Below are 23,905 nucleotides of genomic sequence, written 5' to 3' on the forward strand. Positions count from 1 at the left end.
GGATAGCGACCACGGTTTTGACCACAGTTGTTGCAGCGAACGGTAGGTGCGTTCTGACTCGGTGCGTGTGTCCGCCGCGTGCCTTCAGCACCGCAACGTCGCCGTTCATAATCGCCGCAATAGCGGCCGCAGTTTTCCCCGCATGCAGTGGTTGTGGTAAACAGCTGTTTCGTTTTGACTCGGTGAAAGCTGTCAAGGATGAAGAGCACCGGCTACATCGCGATGGATAGCAATCTGTTGGCGATCATCTTAGTAGCGAAAACATAATCGGGATGTGCGCGTGGTAGTGCAAAGTGTGTCGCAAATGAAGGCGCGCGCCACAGCCGAGCTGTGAAGGAAGTCGCGAGGCCTCGATTGCCTCTGCGAGAGCCAATGAGTCATACGCGAATTCCACGTTCCACTCTGCTTTTGTGCAAAATAGCAACAGGATTTGCTCATTCATTCAATAAATAAAGGCATGTTGACGTAGTAAGCATTTGCTTATTGTTTTATGGATAGGCTCGGTAATTCGACATTCGGCTAATACCGACATTTTTTGCGGTCCTGTGAAATTCGAATTACCGTGGTTTTACTGTAATTACTTCATGCAGGATCTGTTTTTGTTTTCTTATGTAACGTTTCAGCTGCTGTTTTGCACGTGGTCTGTCCACTGAGCGGTGTGCTTCGGAGACGCTGTCGCACCCACCCATCCTAGTGCTGGGATGCTTGCTGAGCCTGTATGTGTTTGATAACACACTGCACACAAGTTTTGTGTGCACATCTTGTCTGCATCCGTGCCAGTTGTGCGCGAGGTAGTCGAGTGTGACGTGCAGCTTGACAAGATTACACAACAACTCTGTCCTAAACACTTAGCCAAAAAATGTATTCTCAACTTGAAGGGAACAAAGGAAGTTACTACAACCGTCGTATGAAAAAACAGGGCGTTCTGTACCAGCTGCCATTCTTTTGAATCTACCTGTGCTCGGCAAAAGGAGCATAATGTCATGTTAATGAATAACGCAATACTAAGCACACAACCAAGCCGAGGCCGAGAATGCAAAGCCGCACCTTTAACAAGATGATCCATGCCAGGCGCAGCGAGAGACGACAGCAAGCTGTCCTCATCATCTGCCACAGCCAGGGATGATTCGTCCGATAGCACACACAGCTCATCTGCAGAGAAGAGCCAGGACACTGCTTCAACAACACTTTGCAAAGACTTGACAAGACTTTAACAAGACTAACCCTCTTGCCACAGGTAATGACACTTCCTGCATCAAATGGCATTGGGTTCCAGCAGTGCTAGTACATGGCAGGAATTAGTGCCATGTGCATCATATGGAAAAAGTTGTGTCAAGGTATACGCGTAAATGCCACAATAGATGCAAGAGAATGTGCAAATTTCTGAAGTGGGTCGTTTTATTGAAATATATTCTAAAAAGGTTTGTGGAAATTGTCTAAGGCTTTCATATCAAGTGGGTACATAAGCAATCGATGGATACTTACAGTTAAACCTCGACATAACAAATTTCAATATATTATAACTGATTGTACGCGCTTAAGGGTAAATGCGCTCAGCGTTTATATGAATGTTCAGAAATAGGCAACAGCCAAGCGGAGCGAATGCAAGCACCAGCAACAACTGTGTTCTTCGACTTCTGCTGGCACCCATAATTGTCACTCCAATCACTCCCCAGAGAAAAAGGAGCTATCCTGGCGACCAAATAAATAGGCAGCACTGGGGGTTGTAGTGCGTCTTCAGTCGCGTCCAGTTTCCCGTCCGCGACACCGTTGGTCCGTAGATGGCTGAATACGCTTAATGACGTAGTTGCCTGGGGACGTCTGTCGTAGAACCTGGTAAGGGCAGTCATATCTTGAGCTGATATTTGTGGAAAGGCTGGGAGTAGAGGAGGGAACACGGAGCCACACCAGCTTTCCAGGTGAATATGATGAAAAAAAAAACAAGCATGCATCACGACTATGTTTCTGGCTGGCATGGCCTTGTGCGATAAGTGAACGCTCGATCTGACGACATTCTTCGGCATAAATGGTGGCTTCGGATAAAGTAGTACATTCTGAATCGTCGGGGCGATACAAAAGAATTGTGTCCATAAACGACGATGGTTCGCAACCATAAAGAAGGGAGAAAATCGCGAGGTAGACTCAGTGGCGATATTGTAAGCATAAGTAACAAAGGGAAGGATGTGGTTCCAGTTGGTTTGCGGATGATATGCGCTTGCAGTTGCATGGACAAAGTTGCATGCCTCGAGGAGGGCTTCTACAGCTGCGGAGAGGAATGAACGGTTGCAGTCACTCAGAAGCTCATGAGGTGCATCGTGTCGAAGAAAAGTTTGTGAAGGAATAAGAAGCCGACTTCACATTCTGCGGCCGCCGAAAGCGCTGAAGTTTCGGCGTAGCGCGTGAAGTGGTCCACGGCGACGATCACACAGCGGTTGCCATCTGGGGTGTACGGTTGAGGGCAGTACAAATCAATGCCGATACGGTGGAAAAGCCGGCAGGTACAAGGCAATGGTTGGAGCGGCCCTGTTAACTTGTGAGGTGGGCTCTTGCAGTGTTCGCACTTAGAGCACGAGTGGATGTACTGCCGAACGAAGTGGTACATTGCACCCCAGTTGTATCGAAGCCGGAGGCGTGCGTACGTCTTTAGAACACCGGCATGGGCGCATTGGAGATCTGCATGGAAAGAGGCACAGATGTCAGATCGTAGATGGCGAGGAATCACTAGCAACCATTTACGGCCATCAGATAGGTAGTTGCGATGGTACAGGAGCCCTTAGCGGATGGCAAATTGGCGAGCATTGCACCGAAGCGAGCGGTCGGTGTTGCGCGGTGACGGCTGAGATAAACACTCTAGAAGAGAGGCTACCCAAGGATCCCGGCGTTGCTCAGCTGACATGTCGGCGAATGTAAGAGACGAAGAATTGTAGCTGGAGACAGACACACAGAACCATACTCATCAGGCAGTGGGGAGCGCCAAAGAGCGCCGGCATCCAAACGCTTACGGCCTGACCGGTAGACAACACGTATGTCATAGTCCTGTAGACGAAGCGCCCAACGAGCTAGGGGATCAGGGGGGTCCTTTAACGACGATAACCAGCACAGGGCGTGGTGTCATGACATGAAATGGACGGCCATATACCTAAGGGCGAAATTTGGCGATAGCCCAAACGTTTGCAAGCCATTCTTTTTCGGAGACAGAATAGTTAGTTTCCGCTTTGGTGAGTGCGGCTGGCGTAAGAGATGACGTACTCTTCGAAGCCAGACTTGCGCTGGGCAAGATTAGCGCCGAGGCCGACTCCACTAGTGTCCGTGTGGATTTCTGTTGGAGCGCCCACATCAATGTGGCATAGAATAGGCGGGGATATCAAAAGATGGCGTACTGTGGTGAATAAGTCGTCGCAAGCTGTGGACCATGCCGAGATGCCTTGGCTCTTGGCGAGCAGCTTTGTTAAGGGGGCAATTATGAGCGTGAAATTACACACGAATCGGCAAAAGTACAAACACAGGCCTATAAAGCTACGGAGTTCTTGCAGCGTAGACTGCCTGGGGAACTCAGCAATGGCCCGAAGCTTTGCAGGGTCGGGAAGGACACCGTCCTTGTTGACAACATGGCCTACAATGGTAAGCCGGCGGGGGGCAAAGTGGCACTTATTCAAATTAAGCTGCAATCCAGTGTCTGAAAGGAAAGTCAGGTCGCTCGCAAGGCGGTTAGGAGAACAGACACTTATGCCAGCCGTGGCTTGAAGCATTGTTTTACGGTGCTGAACAGCTTTTGGGCAGCTGCGTATCGTGGAGATGCGGCGAACTACAGCTTTCCGACGAGGCGGCCAGCCCTGCGTGGTGCCGAGCAGTACATACGCGTATGAATGCAGCCAGCGCGTTGATCGGGCCTGCTGCATGCAACTATCAGCCGTTAGAAGTGCGTGCTGGCTTACGTTCTTCTGTCGAGCATTGTTCCCTCTTGTACTGCATATGCCAACCTTCACTTACCCGCACCCCTCAGTCGCACAGGTAAGATCTGTGGTAAGCAGGGTTTGGTTCCTTTATTACTCACAGCAGCCGCTTCTTTTCCCTCCTTCCAAACGACTGTTCGGAGTGCCAAAAATGCATCGTCCGCTGTCAAAAGTCGGCACACTGCACAACTGTCACTGACATGCAAGGTGTTTATCATACAGATTCTGAAGCACAGCGATTTCAGCCTGATGGCTCGTTAGCGTCATTTGCTGTGCTCGTTCGCTCGGTTACGCTGCCAAAGCTCGCCGCAGGAATGGGTGCCTAAGTGCTGCGCTCTAAAATGGGGCGAGATGTTTCAGCCAGCCCTCTCTAGCACTGCACGAGAAAGCTTTTGGAGCAGGATGACAGTCGCACATTTATATCACGTTTCAATGTGTGATCGAGCTCTGTTTCACGAACATACCTTTTCTTTGTGTTTCTTATGCGTTACTTCTTTACTGTATAGTTTTTCTCTGCATGTAAGTGCAGACAATTTTTCTTAGTATGGTCTTCACCCATGTTTCTGAAGCAAACCTTCAGTTGATAGTAGGCACTCATGGTGTGTTCTCTCCCTTTGTGCTTGTGTGGTTGTAGCGCAAAATTTTCGACAATGATCAATGCCAACTTGCTCAATTCACCTCCCTGATTAAATAAAATTTCTGTTAAATGAAGGTTTTTAAATATCATGCAGCGTTGTTTTGCACATTTCTTAAACCATTAAATAGTGTGCTTACCGATTTACCCACTGGCATTGCCATCAATCACAAGTGGCACATTCCTTTGCCATGTAGCAGCACATTGCCATAATGGCACTGGTTGAATGCGTCAATAAATTTACCTGGATTACTGCGGTACTAAAGTGCTGCAAGCAAACAGCACCACAGACATGCATTGATGCCGCTCTCCAACCATCAATAAATCAAGTTATTGTCAACTGAAAACAAGCCACAGCTGTATAGTCGGGTTGCATGTTCCTTATTAGTAGTGGTGTGCGAATATTAAATTTTCCAATTCAAAGTGAATTCGAATACTGAAAAACCAAGTGCGAAATTAATAGGACGTTTTTCGAATACCAGTACTATTGGTTTTGCAAAAATGAAATTTTGTTCATTAACCAGAGGTACGAAAGAAAACATCTGGTTTATTATTAGCGCAGCAAATAACGTACAGCAATATCATGCTTTGTGGTCAACAAAATTCTCTGGTACATCACTTTTGCTTGACAGTATCGTAACTGCAGTTATTTAATGTCTTGAAGGAAGGATTGCAGCTTGTCATGTTCGGGGTGCAGGAACCACTTTCCTGTACATCTCAATTCCTTCAGACAACTAAAAGAGCTGCTCTCTGGACACGCTAGTGTCTGGTATCGGCAGGTATCTCTTGAGCGGATACCGTAGCCATAAGCACCAGCAGAGAGAGGCCCCATGACAGTGCCCCTTTCCTACTTTTTATGTGCTTCACTGCAAGGCAAATATGCTTTACCACAATACATTTTTCATGCTTCGCATAACGCTGATTTCCTGCGGTGAAGCTGACTTAAAAAAACCATCACCAATTTTTGTGGGTTCGAATAGAAGTGCCCTTCAAATCGAATATTCGAAGTTTCGGATATTCAATGCTACTTATTAGCCGTTCAAGCCCAAGCTTTTCTGTTGCATTGATATGTTGCATTTTGTCTTGCATTCAGTACAGGGGGTTGTAGTGAGCGTTCGCTTCGCTTAGGTTTAGTGTCATGTGCGCAATGTGACAGACGCCATGGGAACTAGCTCTCCTACCTTGATCTGTATGCTAATGCTAACCCTTCCTAAGTTTCTCCAACTCGAGGGGCACTTGAATCACAATTTTTCCTGGCATGAACTGGTGCACCACCTCTCTGTTACATTTCATGACAGTCAAAGTGGGAACAGGAATCGGCTTGTAAACTTTTGCAGCAGTGCGGCCTGCAGCAAGCTTCATTTGAGCTATGATGCAACATGGTACTATGTATCTGGCAAATGATTGGCCCACAGTTTAGTTATCTCACAGATCAAGCAAGGACCTTGACTCGGAGAGACGTTATTAAGGGAGGGAGCACACGGAATGTCATTGTACTCTGTATGTTTAGTTTAGCTCAAAAAATTCTATGGAGTGCACTCATGCTGATCCCTCATGATTTTCGCAGATGACATTGTGGACCTGAACACCAATGAAAAGCCTATACAAGACGAGCTTCAGGAAGTGCCACTGGACTGACTGAGTGCCGCCGAAGAGCTTGTAACCACGACTTGCAGTCCATGTCGTCACCTGATTGACTCAGCAGTACAGAGTGCACACAGTTTTTAAGACCTTGTTTTTTCTTTTTTATGTGCATGTAGGAAGGGACAGCACATAATCTGAACTCCCTGGATTCTGTGCGGCTGCTTCACTGAAAAAAACCAAAAATGTGGGAGCTCAGGTTATGTTTTGGGCCTGCCTTCTCTTGTCCTAACAAAGGCAAAGCGCCTGCCGACAAGTTTCTGGCACTACATTCAGGCTGTCGGAATGCACCTGTACGAGCTGTAAATAAAGTACTCTTCTAAACACCTCAGCAATGTGTATTTGAAGCAGAGTTGCTAGTCCCAGCTAGCACAAAAGCGATAGAAAACTGCTTCCATACCGATTCGCCAAGACTAAATGAACGTCTGAAAGACGCACTAAAAAATCCGTGCAGTCCGTTTAGAAGGTGATAAACGGTCGTATATCGTTGCTAATGTCCGGCGGATATGACTATTGCAAGAAGTTCTAGAATCCTGCTTAAAGTAGTTTCGAAAAATCCTGTCTTGAAATGGGATTTTGTAAGACCATTAGAAGCATTTAAAAAATACAGATTGAATCCTGCTACAACCAGGATTTTGACATCCGTTTTTTTTCACCCTCCCCTCTAGCGCCCCCCTCCTCTCCCTTTCCTTCCCTCTCCCCATGCCCCTGCGGCGTTTCGCCGGCCGGCGGCATGAAGGTTTGCGCTTGTGCAATACATGAAACACATACAGCAATAACATTTTTATTGCAAAAAGTAAAACACGACTAGACAAGCTAGCAATCACATTAAATATGAGTGCCTCCGGGTAACGTCCATTACAGGTATCGACCTTGATAAACCTGGTTTCGAACAGGCTGCTGGGCTGTAGCTCCTTAATTCAGCAGGTCTTCTTACTGCAAAAACATTAGGCATGTGTAAAACGTATATTAATTGAAGCACACTTTTCTTAGTGAACGTATAGTTTTTCAATGCATTCGCAATAAGCACTGCAATATGTCTTGGCAATGGGCAGCACTACAATATATTGGTCCAAGCACACAGTTTTCGAGCATTCCACCTTTATTAACATGGTTCTAACATTAACCGATCACAAGTGAAATTCCCTTCTGTTGCCTTGAAGACATACTTTACATCTAACTGAAGGTGTTGCATGTACAATCGCCAACCAGTTTTGCTATTTTGCTAGCTTTCAGGAGCTGTTGTCTTGACTAGTTGGCGACTGGTAGATGACAGCAGCCTCCTAAACACGTGCGAAGTAGGTGCCAAATAGCATTCAAAGAAAGGAATAGATAATGCATTTCTGATAAGGTTGTACGAGAAAGAGGTAAGTGTGGCTCTGCAAAGGCACAGCTTCAGTGTGACAGCATTGTTACACCACCGCAAATTTTATTTGCCACAGATGACATAGCCAACTCAGAAATGGCGCAGGCTTGAGCATATACCTAAACACCAGTCTATCAAACACATCGCATACTTCAAATTGAGCAAATATATTGCGATTCCTTAAAAAAATAAAAGACAGCAGACGAGTGCAACCTTAAGTAACAGCGACTTTTGCAGAACGGCTGCTTCAAGCAATATACAGTAAGAACTTCAGTTGCTGTAATTAAACCATTAAAATGTTGCACGCCTATGACTTGCCTGTTTGAAAACCTCCACCACAACAACATTGCCAAGCACTTGTAAAGAATTTTTTTTTTACAAAAACAGTGAGTCATCCACAAGCAATGGTGGGAACATAAGCCGTAATTTTCCACCCAGTTTCACTAACTTTGACCTTGGTGGAACATAATTATAGTTAACGCAATGGGTTAAAGGTTAAGCTCGTGCAGTTTATATATCATTATGATCTATGAGTGCTTGCATATGCAATTATTGCTTACACCGAAATGAGCCCAACACTAAAACCCACACATTGCGCGCGGCGAACGATTTCATCGCCGTTGCACTTTATACGGATTATCACGGCGACGACGACGGCGGCAACAAAATGCGCTTGGAGTGCCATATAATTTCTATCGCAATACAAAGAAAAAGAACCGCGGCGTAAATTTCTCTCTCTTAAATGGCATGGCCGCCGTTACGTCGTCGCGCCGTAACACGCGTGTTCGAGTCGATGTCTCAACGCTGCGGCTGCGAACGCAGAGGAGCTAGGACGGAGGCCCAGTCCCGCCAACGAAACTGCTCACAACCGACCAACGCTCGCTTCAAACGGCAGGAAAAGAAAGGGAGAGGGTTAAGCTGGCGCCGGGCCGGCGGCGGGCACGCACGGAGGACAGTCGAAGGTGTGGGAGCTACGAGGGAGTTGAGAGGGAGAGTGAGGGGAGCCACCGAAGCGACGGGGTCACCTCTGCTCAGCCAAATCCACTTCCCTGACGCCCTCCTCCCTCACCTTTGACGTGTCCGCGCGCGCCCGGCGCCGCCGTGCTGGCGCCGCCCGCTCCCTACAGCATCGTTTTTCTGCGAGCGTTGCTCGACGTGGGCAGTCTCGTGGCCCCTACTCGCCATCTGCTTGCGCGCCGTGATATCTAACGACTCCATTCGTACGTCGTGCTGTGGTGCTCGAATACTTCAGAAATAAGTCTTTCCTTTAATTAGAACAAACTTTCGGGCTCCTTCGAGTTCGAATTATCGAGATACGACTGTATATGTATCACGCTGAAAATTTAATTCGTACGACTTTAATATGAAATAACAGTTACCTGGTTCTTGGAGTTCAGGAGTTTCGTGGTGGCCCTTTGGGCGGCGGCGTTTTCGTCTGCCCATTTGGCACCTGTAGAGGGTACATGATCGGTGTCTTCACCCTCACGCGCCTTCTCTCTTGCACGTAGGTATGTGCCTGCATAGTAAGTTACAAAAAAACTCTTTATTGTTATGCTGATAAACTCGGAGTATCTATGTTTATAATGTAACAACAGTGCCTATTACAACTGTATATTGGAATTTTTCTTTTTTTTAACAGAATTTTGTTACTGCACAGACTTGCAAAAAGAAAACGCCAGTGCGACCTCAAAATTTATTTGTTGCATGACTGAAGCCAAAAAATGTTAGGTATCCTTAAAAAAGATGCTGTAAATAGCTACACTGTCGGATTATGTTACAAAAAACAAGGCAACAGTGCACTACATGCAGGGTGTTTCATTTAACTTTAGCCAAACTTTAAAAATATGCAAGTGCCACGTACCAGGACAGAACCAAGGTAATGTTGGAGATACTCAGATTATTTTTTGCATTCCGCCTAGTTAGATAATTAGTTCTAATTAATTAACTTCTCAATTACTATAGTTAGATCAAAAGTGTCAATGAGAAGATTGTAAAGCAACATGAGAAACCCCTGATACCGCTTTCTGTTTCTCAATATGAGCTACATAAAGTGTTTCTACAAGTGTGAAAGGTGCCTGCCAATACACGCAAACTGCCTCGAGCGGCCAGTCGTTCGGCAGTTTTGCGTGTATTCGCGGGCACCTTTCACGCTCGGAAAAACACACGAGTGATCTCGCACAAGAGCGTTGACGGAAGAATGCTGTGGCTACGCGAAGATCGTAGCACGTCTAATCATTCTGCGCCAAACGGGAATGTCATCGTCTTCCTAACGATCAATGGTCAACGAAACGTCGCAGAGGTAATTTTAGACAGCTTTGGCAAACCTGAATACGCATACAATAAAAGAAACGTACGCAGACGTAAACATGCCTCTTAAACAATATTAGAGATTGCAGTTAAAATCAAGGCGCTTTCATTGAAAAACTTCATTATCGCCTAAAACTTCCACCTAAAACTCCCGCCTGAAAACCGTAAATAATTAAACACGACAGGTGAGTGGCCGTGACTACTTACGTGAGCAAAGAAGATGTGGAAGGCAGTCTGGCGCTCCGCAGTTCATGAACGAATACGCGTCAGGAACTTAACGGCTGGTCCTGACAAAAATAACGGTCAATGTAACGGCGGGTTCAAAAGTTACGCAATCTGGAGGGAAGCTGCGCGGAGAGCGCAGTCCGCTTGGCTGCTCAGACTGCGTCGGCGCAAGCGATGACGCCGATGAGCCGTCGCGCCACTCCTCGCTTTGTCAGGTAGCCGCTATGACACGTCACGGCGCTGCATCCTCTTGCGACACACGCTGCTGCAATGCAGAAAAATACTCAGTGTGGCTTCGTACTCGGTACCTGAAGCACAGAAATGCTAGCTAATTTAACTAAGAAAATACAAAATGCGGCTGCTACCATAATGCTAGCGCCACCTTACAAAGATAATTTGAAATAACAAAAGTCGAACTTTTTAATGCCTCATTCTTGGCACTTTGCGGTAGGTAGGTAGGTTCCTAACTCGCTTTATAATACAAAAAAGTTATGTGCAACCTATAATGGAATCGAACTTCTGCCGTGGGTCACAGCAGCCGGTTCTCTAGCAACTAGACTACGGTGTCTTTTCTTCCTTTCGGTCAAAGTAAAACAGGTTAACCAAACAGACAAAAGGAAAACTGCGACAAACAATATCAAAACATTTTACAGTTTGAACCGTCAGTCCAACTAGGCTGACATTGTCATTTAACATTCTCTGAGCGTTGTCAAGGGATCTACCCTCGACAGCCACTCAGGAACACAGCAATCATGCGTTCTAAATTTTCCTTCACAGAAAAATGGCAATATTCGCCAGGAGGGACAGATCGCGTTGAAGTGTATCGAGGACTCTTCAACAATGTCCTCGAGTCGATGACAAAATCAACGTCGAAAGTGGTGCTTAGTTTCCGGAGAAGTTCAGAAACTGGGACAAGCGGAATTCGGTGACTTGTAACCCATCATAGCCATCCTTGAAATTCCACACATTTACGTGGACAAAGACTTGCCTGATTTTCTGCAGATGATGATGCATAGTCCGAAGAACCTCCATTATCGATGCCCGCGCTCATAAGAGGGTCGTTTGGGGAACAAAATATTATCTAGAAATGTGTTGCGTGTGTGCTTCTGCATTTTCTCCTTTCAAGGCAAGGTCACTTTCGTGAAAATTGTCCTTGGATTGAGCATCCTCATGTGGCGAGGATACTTCACTAGAAGCATGGTTACTACTTTCATTAACCTACCATGATACTTATTGGACGGTACTCGTGGCAACAGGACTGGCAGATATCGGTTCGTCATTAACTCTACGCCTCTTCTGACGGTCTGAAAGGTCAGCGTAACTTTTCTTCTTTATTGTGGACTTCATTATGAGCATAAAGAGCTAGCAGCTGCCCCTTCAGTGCTCACTCACCACAATGCAAACACCCGCGCCAGGGTTGATTGCACTCTCTTCTAACAGGGCGAAGCAAAAACAAAAACCAATGTGCGTTTTTCCCGCCAAAAAGCGGAAGAAAACAACAACAAAAAAATCAATAATTGTAGGCTGCTAGAACAAGCGATTTTAAACGTCTTCTAAAATCCGCCTTATAGCAAGATTTTTCCATCCCAATTGAATCCTTCTCGATGTTGACTTCTTCAATCTAGATTTTTGACGGTCAAGGCGAAATATCCATGAATAAGAATGATTATATCTCTTTTGTGCTAGCTGGGGTGTGGCTGATGTGGCCCAAATCTTTGCCCCCTTTGTCCCAACTCCACAACTTCATTGCTCTCCGTGAAGGCAAAAGGAAACCTAGTGTTTCTAGTCTACACTGTTTGAAACGAAATTTCCCAGCAATACCCTATTCTTTATGCGTTGTTTCCTGTCCTCTGCTTGCATTCCTGCAAGTGCCAAGCAGTGCTTGGACCTTTTAACTCAATAGTGGAAGAAAAGAGATAGTTCACTGTTGCTGGGGCATGCTGTGGGCATGAGCACTGCGCTGCCTTTGCATCCACTTCAATTTATGTTATAATAAATATTCTGTTCAATTAAAGAAACTTCCTTGGCATCATTGTCATTCAGTGTTTTACCTCCTACACGTATTTGTGAGGTACAAGCCAGAGCCCTCTACTAAGCCTTTCTTCCCAAGGCAACTGAAAACGGTGTGCTTTCACAGGGGTCGTGATCGGAATACACGAATGTATGTTTAGTGGCAAGAAGAAACTTTCAAAACATCAGCTGTTTGCAAAAAAGTGCACCTTCCTAGCCTGATGAGTTGGTGGGGTGAGCGGTGCTAAGGTGTGTGTGTACATTGCGAAGATTCTTTGGACTCCATAACCCAACCTTTTTGGTTAAAGAGGTATGTGCTGAAGCGAAATTCCAATCTCTTTAGGCTGGTATCGTATTCTTTTGAAATTCTACTTTGGCTAATTTTGCTGTAAGAAGTTTATTGGAAGAGAAAACTAAAACCCACCTTCCATTTTTAGTTTCACACCATATATTAATATGCCAGCACAGCCCCTTTGCCGCATGTAGTCCCCTTACATGCGGCAAAAATTATATTGGTCAAACAGGACATTGCATTAATGAGTGATTTCGTGAACATCGATATGCCCTACAACAATTACAAGGAGCAGGTCACCTTGCCTCGCATTTCAAGAGATCCTCATGCGCACTGTTATTTGGTGAAGCTGAGATACTCGCACGTGGGGCCGACAAGGATGAAACATACATTAAAGAAGTAGTTTAAGTTATCACGGGGAAAGAAAATTGTGTCAGCATGCCATCTATGCAGTTAACTGAAGTGGAACTTTTTGTTGTGCAGAATGCGCCATGAAACCTATGCTATATCTATTATACTATCTCGTGTGAGCATTGTCGATCGTCATACGTATTACTTTGTTGTTTCTTGGTTTTCTTTTTCTCTTTTGTTGTTTGTATTTCTATTTCAAGCTGATATTTACCTTATGTACAGGGCGACCTATTTTCAGTTTTATGGAACTGTTCTTGTCCTTGAGCTCGCCTATTCGAAGAGGCGGATATTACTAGCACCAGAAATCAAAGTACATATTCAACTAATTGACAAACATTCACTAAGTACCTTCTTAATAAATTACTTGATGCCACATGTTGCAATTTACACATTCTATCTGGTCAACTTACAAGACTTATTGACTTGAAATGAATTTCCAGGATGACACCACTTTCGAGATATTTCCCAAAATGTGGAACGAAATACATGGGCGTTCCAGTTACTTTTGTGCTTCAATGCATTAAATAGCGCCTTGTTAAAAAAGTTAGTGGAACAACAGTGCATACTTGCGGCAAGTTTTCTGGCGCATATCTCCAAGCTGGCGTCATTCGGGAAATTCATTCCAAGTAGATACGAGCTGCAAGCTCACCGGCTACAATTCGTAATTTGCAATATGTGCAATAGCTCAATAATTCAGAAGATAATTAGTGATTTTTGTTAATCAGTTAAATATGTGTTTCGACTTCTTGTGCAATTAATGTCCACCTCTCAGAATTACACATTTCAAGGGCTAGAATTACCTCAACGGGCCATTAAAAAAATTCCATAAAATTTAAAAATGATCACCCTCTACATCTGACAATAATAAATGAGTTGAGGTTTCCTCACTGTCTGTTCTTTCTGTCCTTCTCTTTCTTTATTACAAAGTGCACGAAGAAAGTATTAACACGCACCAGCTAGCCCCTTTCAGTCGCTTTTATTGTGGCTTCTACGCTCTGGAATCACACCTAGCTGTTCCCCGTTACTCACCGAAAGCGATCGTCCTTTTGCGCCTACGCCTTTGTTCCGTCGCATGCGTAAAGTGTTGTTTCCTGTTCAGGGAAGAATTCAAGCACGCGATCGCTGTGCAGTCGGTCATAATCGCTTCGAGATAACGACGAACAACAGAATATATGGAGTAACGAGGAGCTTTAGGCCTCGAACCGAAAGTGGCGTGATTGCAAATCCGCAAATGCAGAATCCGTTACATGTGGTGGCAACACTGCCGAAATAAACAAAGATTGCGACGATATCCAGGTTCATTGCGGCACTTTTGGTTGGTGCTGTGCTCACAGTTTCTCGGTTGTGGTGTCCAATAGAGGTCTTTCATCGAAACCTAAAGGGCCTTTGCCGCTAACCACCTTATATAGTGTCACGAACCTTCAGAAGTATTACTCTAGGTTTAATAAACCGCAGATCAGCTGGCTCCTGGAAAACGCGTCCAGTCGGGGCTGGCTCTCGAGCAGGGTTGTTGTTGTTGTTGATCTGAGTGGTTGTGGCGCATACCCACAGTGGGGGATTGGCCATGAATCGGGTGGTTATATTCGGTGCATAAAAACAAGGGAATTAACGAATAGAATACTGGAGATTAGAAAGGAAGATTTTGTGAGAGGAGAAGAAAAAAAACTAATTAATAATAGGTTAAAAAGAAATAAATGAATAAAAGAAAACTATGGTCGGAAAGGTGACAATAAGTTTAACATGGTAATCGATTTGATTCCATTAGATAATTTTGGATTGCCAGGCAAGCATTTCTGTGGCTGAAACCAATAATAGAGGCTCCAAAAGATAGAATTACAGGTTCCGATAAATCTAGGCCAATATTGCAAAGCCGGATTTCCAGTAGTCCTTTCCTTATTGCAGAAAAACGCCTACAAGTCAACAAGAAATGGTCTATTGTCTCCGCTTCGCCAAAGAATGAGCATAATGGTAAGGGGACCAGACCAGACCTGTGTAAATAAAGGTTTAACGTAGGGATACGGCAGCGCCGCCTAGTGATGGCCACTTCAATTTTCCGGCTTTGGCAAAAGTCTCTGTGCCAAGGGTATAGAAGATGTCTGTATTCCAAAGAATTAGTTAGAGCAGAGCCTGACACTGCCTGCATAATGACACTCCTGCGAAATCTAGCAGCAGTGACATGAGCAGTCAAAGGACAATACGGAAAAATTGTTCCGGTTATCGATGCCTTGGCTAGTGAACCTGCTATTTCATTTATAATAAGTCCTTTATGGCCAGGCACCCAAATTAAACGCAAAATTCTCAAATAACCAGGTATCAATGAATGAAACGTCCTTAATACGCGAGAGTCACAAGAAGCAGTGAGTGATGAGCACAATGATAATGAATCAGTGACTATCACGGCAGACGTAATTGATGGGTCTAATTTGCGTAGAGCCAGCACGACCGCCGTGAATTCGGCTAAAAATATGGGTATAAAATCTGGCAGCCGAAGAGAAAATGTCCAATCGAGAATAGGGGAAAATATACCAACACCTGATTTTTCCTCACATTGTGAGGCATCTGTCGCAATAACGATGTTTGTTTGCAGGCTCTGCAGATGATCTTGTAATAGACCATCAAGAATGCTATGTGGAAGTAATTTTTAATTGTTAGGAAATATGTCATCGAATTGAATATCAGTGGTAACAGATCTGTAGGGAATCGAAAGTACATCACAGATGCGCACGTCTAAAGGGTCAAGTAAATGTTGTGTGAATGTGATTTGGGGAGTATGTGAACGCGGCCAGTTTACACGAAAAAACCAATCAGGTTGGGAAATGAATATTGTTTGAGAACGTCGCACCGGTGATCCGTAAATTCTCAAAAACGTCTGTACTGTCAAAAAACGGAACCTACACGAAAGAGGAGGAACACGGGATTCGAGATAAAGAACCGAATTTGCAACAAATTTAGGAAGCCCTAGGCACAAACGTAATGTGTCTCTTTCTAAGAGGATCAAAGGGCAGGAAGTGTAAGCTGGAGTTCCAGAGAAGAGTGCGCAACCAAATTCTAATACAGGGCGAACGTACATGCGATATATCATTAGAAGTGTATCTCTTCTCAATCCTATTCGACGATTGCTCAGCCTACGCAAAATGCCAATTGCACGGGTACCTTTTCCAGTCACATGATCTATGTGTGGCCGCCAGTTGAGAGAGGAGTTATAAATTATTCCAAGGTACTTAACCAATTTTACCTGTGGTATGTCTTGTAGGGGGTAAGAGAGAGAGATATGCACTGGGTCATTTATCGGAAAAACGAGAATGGCACATTTGCTGGCATTGAGTAAAAACTGGTTAACATTGAACCAGCTCTCCAGGGCACAAAGGTAAGTTTGCAGTCGTTGATATAACGTATGAATGTCATTTGCAGATGCGAAAAACGCAATATCATATGCATAAACATAAGTTGTGACTTCTTCATGATGGGGAATTGCGCTCATGCGAATATTAAAAAGCGCCGGGGAAAGGACTGAACCTTGCGGTACTCCTCTCGTTTGTTTGCACCTAGCAGGGAAGAGACGCGCGGTCTTCTTTGTTCTCTTGGGCTCGACCCACTCTTGCCCTCGACCCATTAACCTACAGGTGGCAATATCCCCCCTTCCGAACAGAAACATCGCCTCGATGCTCAAAAAATAGGCGTAAGAAGAACGAGAAGAAGGCAGGCAAGGCGAAAGTACACACACAAAAAAAAGAATTAACGTCACGCCGGCGCAGTCAATGAATACTGAAGCAAGCTCACGAAAATAAATGAAAAGCAGAAACAAAGAAGGAAATGTGAGAAAAAAAACGAAAAGAAAGAAAGTTACGGACGCGCAATCTACGGCTACAGTGTTGTAGAAGCATTTCTAGTGGGCTCACTCGCTCATCCTTCCTATGCTCTCCACTGAAGCGGCCGCTTTCGCCTGCCGATGCGCCCGCTAGAGGCGCTGCAGCAGCTTTCTCCTGAACTCGCCAGTCCGCCCGCCCGTTTCGCTGTCTCGCGTGCGGGTGGTTATTTGTTCTATGCGGCAGTGGCGGTCGGTTTGCTGCGACTTCGATGCTTGCTGCCGGCTTCATTTCCGTGTAGTGCCTATCTCTGCATGTCGCCCACGTTACAGACGTGTGTCCCGGGTTGGCGAAAATCCTAACCGTCGCCGCAACTATTGTTTCGCGCCCGAGTGCCGTATGGGGGGTACAGTCGCGTGAAAGGCGCACCGAAGGCATCCTTGTTCAATCTTCCGCGAGACGAAAAACAAAGAAAGCAGTGGGAACAGAAATTTGACCGTGCAGATGAAATATTGCGCGGTAAACATGCTCGGTCTGCGCGCTACATTTCGAGCAGCGATATACATGCATGGTGTCCCAACTATCATTCACCAAGATTTAAAAATGTGCAAATGCCACGTAGCTGGACAGAACCAAGGTAATGTTGTTTGCGGTCGCTTGGAGATACTCAAATTATTTCTTGCATTCCGTCTAATTACATAATTAGTCTTAATTATTAAGACAACTTCTCAAAATTATAATTAGATTAAATGTGTTCGACAACTGTAGAAAAACATGAAACACTTTTATGTAGCACGTATTGAGCAACGGAAAGCTGTATCGGAAGTTTTTCGTGTCGCTCTACAATTTTCTCATTTACAACTTTAATCTAATTATAATATTTGAGAAGTTGATTATTTAGTTAGACAAATTATGTAATTAGGCCGATGCAAAAGATATTCTGAGTATCACGTACCAAGCGATGGCAAGCAACATTACCTTGGTTTTGTCCAGCTACGTGTTATTTGCATATTTTTAAATATCGGTGCATGATTATTGACACACCCTATATACGGCAATTGAACGTACGACATAGCGGAGGTGTTAGCAAAGTAATTAGTTCTTCAAATAGGCTCTCAGCACCTGCCTCAATTTTTGTGAATCGCAATTTGCAAGTGCTAATTCGGCAAATTCGTTTCACTGCCCTATACTGATGCGTGAGGATTTATTAAACTCGGTGGTAGCGTCGCGTAAGCACTGTTCTCTTAGGCGTTTAAGCAGATGCTACCATTAAAAGAAGCACCAACCCTACATTTAAAATCACCACGCCCGAGTAGTGCGAGGCTGTGCTGCTCAGCGCATGCTCGGAGGACTAACTCTGTGCAGTCCGTCTGGCGGACACCGCCGCCAAGACTCAAGGCCTGGCCACCGCCTGAGGAAGGGGGGTTCCGGTGGGGCTAGTCTCCCGGCCCCACGCCTCATTTGACCCTGCAGCAACGACATTCAATGAAGTTCTGTCCATAGCCTCCTATATACTTTCTGTGCCCGCGCAATCACTCCGGGAGTGCCGTTCAACCTCCTTGCCTGACCTCCTCGCAGGTCGCCTGCTAGGGGCGCTGCCACCCCAGAATAATTCGCTAGCCGCCGTGCATGGTTAAAGGCGCGAAAAATTGCGTGTGCGCGTCTCCATTAGCGTCAAATCGAAACAATACCCATTTGCCTCGCTTGCCGACAGTTCGCTGGCTTGGTGAGAGATCACCACCTTTTTGCAGCACTCCACGGCTGGGTAAAAAACTTGTCTTCTGCCTTCGATTGACGCGGTGAGCTGCGGAAGGGTATTGAAGGACCGTGTATGTGGTGAGACTGTCGGTGCCACACTGAGGACGTCTAGCAGCAACGCGAATGAGAGCCTTCTGGCCGGAAAGAAGACATCGTGGTCACGAGTGAGGTATGCTACTTTAAGTGATTTGATGGAGCGCTGTGCGAGTTGATACCAAGTGGTATGGCGTACTGTTGTGTACCTGAATGCACCTCTTACAGTAAGAGAAAGGTCCCGGGCATCTCATTTCATGAAATTCCGAGCGATGAAGAACTTCGAGGCAAGTGGCTCAAAGTAATGTCTAGGGACAATTGGACTCCGAACTTCACTTCCTGCTACTCCACAGTCTGCAGTCGTCACTTCGTTGCGTCTGATTTTAGAGAAGGGTGCAAGATAAGAAAACTGAAGAAAGGAGTGGTTTCCAGTGTTTTCGACGAGTACCCAGCGTACTTGAAACCACGTAAAAAACCCCGTATACGAGTAACGCAGCATTGCAAAAAAAAAAAAACGCGAGGGCGGTGCTTTGGATTGTGTTCCTGCACGAAAATGCGTAAATTTTGAGCAGGTGTCAGAATAATTGTGTTCCGACAATGCGCTTTCAAATAATTTAATGACGAAGAGCGAAGTGCGAAATCACGTGAAGCGGAATGTCCTTCCGAAAGCAGCTCGTATATGACTGCCACAACATGCAAAATTAATGTTCATCGAGCATTGCAAACACAGGTGCCCTACCGAACCTCAGTCTCAGTCATTGAGCGTCAGAAGTGGAGACGTAGGGAACGTGACCTCAAATCACAGATACAGAGGCTAAAAAAGTGTGTGGATAAGTACAAAGGAGAACTCCAGAAGCTGAAGGAAGCCTGTAACGTCAGCGCATTTCTAGAAGTTTAAAAAAAGGCTGACGAAAACGACCTTGGTGCTTCAGTACTCTATGAACAAGTGAAAAATTACTGCACAGTGAAGCCACCTTGGTCAGAACTGACTATACGTCATGCTGTTGTAATGCGCAACATATCAAACGAGCGTACGAACATATGAGGAGCGAAGGTACACTGCAGCGTTACCTCGGATCTTCAGGTGGAGAAGTCGGCTTACTAACCTGGTAAAGGAAAGACTGTCCGCGCAACTCGCCAATTACAGTTCGCCACAGGCTCGCATGTGCTCTCTCATAGTTGACGAAATGAGGATAAAGCGGCGGCTACTGTACTTCAAGCAAAAAGACGCTTTTATCGGTGAAGTTTATTATGGAGACGTCCTTCCACCGAAAAGCACAAATGAGCCTGTGCTAGCGAATGCGTTGCTGTCCTTCGTACTGAACGGACTTTCAGCGTACTTCTTCCCGAAGAACTGTACTGGCGGAGAACTTCTCACATTTATGCGCCGCGTGCTAAAGGAAATTGAATCCGTCAGCTTTCTTGACGTGCGCATCGTCACTGATAATCATAAGATTAATGTTGCAGCGTTTCAAATGCTGTGTGGTGCAAAGATGGTTTACTGTATACCTTCATCCTGAAAGCTCAGATCGCAAGTTATTCTTAGCTTTTGATCAATGTCATGTGATCAAAAACGTGAGATCACAATTCATGGCACGTGACCTTGGTAAAGATGACCTCATAACATCCAAATACGTGAAGGAGCTATACAAGATGCAACAAGACAGCATCATTAAGCCTGTTCGATTTCTCATGAGGAAGCACGTCTTCCCGAGCAATATTGAGAAAATGAATGTCAAAAGAGCGGCTCAGCTGCTCTCGCCTCCTGTCACGGCAGCACTGAAGTTATTGGTAGAACAGGCGGGCCACACCTGTGATGGAAGTTTTGGGGCTGTCGGAGAAACAGTGGTCTTTATGGAAACCATGCACAGATGGTTTGTCCTGAGGGACATTAGTAATTGTTCCCTGCACGTCCACAAAAATAACCCAGACTTCAAACAGTTCGACAAAGAAAATGACGGGCGTCTACACTGGCTGGAGAAAAAGTTTGTACAATATCTGGAAGTCTTAAAGTGCCAGTCTAGTGTGAAACATTTTCCCACTAAAGGTATGAAGGTTTGCTTACCACCACTCGCTCAAACGTGGAATGTGTCAGATATTTGCTGAGAGAGATGCACTTTCGATTTGGTCTTACTAGAAAGTTCTCGTCTTACGCCATTGAATCTTTTTTTGGGGGGTGGTTGAGGAGGTCAGCTGCAAGCACCGACCAGACAGACGCACGAGCAGTTCTGTGCGAAATAGAAAAGTCTCTGAAGACAGGCATTGCGTCAACATCGAAAAGCAGCAACGTGATGGACACGGAAGAAAGCACGTGCTCGTCGCTACGCCGGCAACTGAGCGTAAGCACCACGCCAGAACCATCCGAAGAATTTCCCAAAGAGGCGATAGCAGCGCTGGCCAACCACATTACCCGACGTAAAGAAACGCTTGTTCGGCAGAATGTACAGCACTAGCGATGGTTGGCGGATACCTGTCCAGAGCTGTTAATGAGCGGGTGTCTTGCAAAGAATGCCTCAGTTTGTTGACAAAGCCCAAGCCCTCGGCGCCGTTAGATTCTTTGATTAGGCTTCAAGACAGAGGCGGTCTGTTGTATCCGTCAGAAGAACTCGTAGTTGTGCTGAACTCTTTGCACAAGTATGTCGAAGTAGTGCTCGCTAAGCGAAGACGTTTTAAGCAGCCGCTGAGGGAGACTGCCGTGAATGCTGCGAGAGCGTCAACTATTCAAGTGTTCGGTGCCTGACCATCACGAGAAGCTGTTGGAGATCATGCTGACAAAGTTCTTCCGTCCTCTATTCACTAATTTTGCCCTGAAGATAACGGACAAAAACGACATCGCAAAAGTTTTTTCACAGAAGCCCCTTCACGAAAGCTGCACAAACTTTAAATCCAAATAATGACAATAAAAGTGTTTGTTGTGCAGTTATTAGAGCCGATGTTGTTTTTTTTACACACTGACATACAACACATATGCAATAATAAGCAGAAGGATAATGAAGCTTCATAGTAGTGCTGATGAGAGCTGTGGTTTCCCTTTTATCGTATTTTTTTCTGCGGCAGAGGCAATTCGCAGCGGCCTGTACGCGTCTGTGTCTGCGTTAATGCCCGCAGGTGTCGTAAAACGATAGAATCGGCATCGATAAAAAAATAACGTGATATATAGTTATGCTACAGCGCACGCCGCGGTAGAGCGTCCTGTATTTCTATTCTGGGGTAGCACCGCCAACTGGTGGTGAGCGACGGAACTAGGCGCGACAACCGGTTCTCTGCGTTCTCGGCGCCGATTGGCAGGCATGAAGTATATAGGAGGCTATGTTCTGTCTCTCTCTCTCGCTCTCTGCATAAAACATCACGTAATGGTTATGTGCGTGTTAGGTTACGGAGAACCGTACGTGTTAAGCTCGCACCAGTACCGTGCGACAGTGGTAAAAAAGGCGCCGTCCTACAAACGGCTTTTAAAGCACGGTCTACCTTCAGGAATCGTGAATCCCTCAATGCCAAAGCTTGTGCTAACGTACGACGAGCAACGCTTGGGCTGTGGCCGTTCTATGCTATGTGGCGCTCACTGAGGTTTCCTGAAGATAGCGTTCTGGTTTTGTAGTAAATGGCAAAGAAGGCCACATCTATCCTTAGCACATGGTGCCGCATTCGTAAATCGGTGACCACACAGGCGCTAAAAGGAGCACAAAGGTTGTCTTGCGACATAAGAACCGTGAACGCAAACATTATTGAGGTATTTTTCAGCATATTAGACGGGGGCAAGAAAGGGGATACACACAGCGCTGAGTCACCAATTGAAGTTTATTTTGCTGACCACCGCTATAGATGCTCATGAGCAGGAATTAGCTGCAGGAACACGCAGAGGAGGTACGCAAAGGTGATCAGCCGCAGACAACCCTACGCACGTGTCACTTACTTAGGGATAAAAATTCGCACTAACTTCATACCCGCCAGGGTGGCTCAGTCAACTAAGGCACGTGGTAGCTGCTGAGCACGTGGTAGCGGGATCGAATCCCGGCCGCGGCGGCCGCATTTCGATGGAGACGAAATGCAAAAACGCCCGTGTGCTTGCGTTGTAATGTACGTTAAAGAACTCGAGGTGGTCAAAATTAATCCAGAGCCCTACAATACGGCGTGCCTCACAATCAGAACTGGTTTTGGCACATAACACCCCAGGAAGAAGAAGCACTCCTTCATTCACAATGACAGCGATGCAATGCTTACGCACTTGTCGCCCCTCTTCCAAATCTCTTGTGCTTCGATAATTTCTCGCGTAAGTCTGTCTTTTCCTCTTGCGATAACACGCGCTTTATCAAACCGAGGCCGGCAGCCACATTCTTGTGCAGGTGCTTGTTTTTGGCCCCACCGGAACAACTAATCAACAGGAACGTATCTCTACTAGGGCTGAGCTGCAGTTGGAACGAAATGACTTTGACGGGCACCATCGCTGTTCAGCCATATTGGAGCAGACGCATCGCCCCCTTCGCAACGGCACGATATGCGCATTTCTGGAGACCAATGCGCAGACTCAGCCGGCACAAATGTGACGGCTTCAGAACAGCTTATAAGACACCACCTTCGGTACTACACCATAGAGAAAGAAATTCAACAAGAGGGGACACTCGGCAAAAACTGGCAACAGGAAACACGTCACCATACGTCACGCTATACTTTTGACACCGAACGTTAGCTGCCGCGAGCATCGTTGACGATAAGCTGTTTATCTGGGATGACGCCCAAATCACGAGATTAAATATTCGGAACCCTCAAACTACTTCTAATGAAAACGGTCCAAAAAGTTGCAATGGACTGAGAATCCTTAATTTAAATGCGCGCAGTATCCTTAATAAAAGTGATCGACTAGAGTCGATTATTTTAGGATACACCCCTCATATAGTTGTGATAACTGAAACATGGTACCATGAAGGTGTCGATGATGTGGTTGTTTTTCCCCCTTCTTATCGGGATTATCGCTGTGACAGGCGTACGAGAGGCGGTGGAGTGGCTATCTTAGTCAAAGAACACATTCCAGCTGTACTCTTGCGTCAGGCAGAAAATATTGAATCCATCAGCTTACATGCTGGGATGTGTCATTGTTGTTTGGCGTCTACCGCCCTCCTGACAGTTCCTGCGTGACTTCTGCGAACACATGGCATCGTTTCCTCACGACAAAGTGTTTCTTAATGGGGATCTCAATCTCCCAGAAATAGATTGGGAGCATTGGTTCTTCGGTCCCGATTTAAATTCAAACGTTGACCGAATTGTGCACGAGGCGTGCCTGGTCATTGAGAACCAAAGCATTGCTGAACATTTCATCAAGTATTTTCACAGTGTTTTGTCAAGTTCTTGTGATCGACCATATATAAATCATATACCATAAATTGCACCACCCGATAACCAGGCGTACTTTCTGTGCTGCTTAATCTGAAAACTAAATCCTCACCTCGACCGGATGGTATACCGAATGTTTTC

At 45.7% G+C, this 23,905-nt stretch overlaps 1 protein-coding gene and 1 long non-coding RNA gene across 2 annotated transcripts in view; both read right to left on the bottom strand.

The window, feature by feature from the left end:
- Positions 1 to 23,905, bottom strand: part of LOC125942958 (uncharacterized) — a 773,958-nt gene that overhangs the window by 478,768 nt on the left and 271,285 nt on the right. The window lies entirely within an intron of this gene.
- Positions 7,070 to 10,584, bottom strand: LOC125942225 (uncharacterized). Its single transcript, XR_007464919.1, has 3 exons — positions 10,109 to 10,584; positions 8,974 to 9,110; positions 7,070 to 7,164 (listed from the first exon to the last, which is right to left on the bottom strand). It is a non-coding gene; the product is annotated as an uncharacterized LOC125942225 (long non-coding RNA).

This window comes from Dermacentor silvarum, chromosome 1 (genome assembly GCF_013339745.2).
Source record: "Dermacentor silvarum isolate Dsil-2018 chromosome 1, BIME_Dsil_1.4, whole genome shotgun sequence".
Classification (NCBI taxonomy): Eukaryota; Metazoa; Arthropoda; class Arachnida; order Ixodida; family Ixodidae; genus Dermacentor; species Dermacentor silvarum.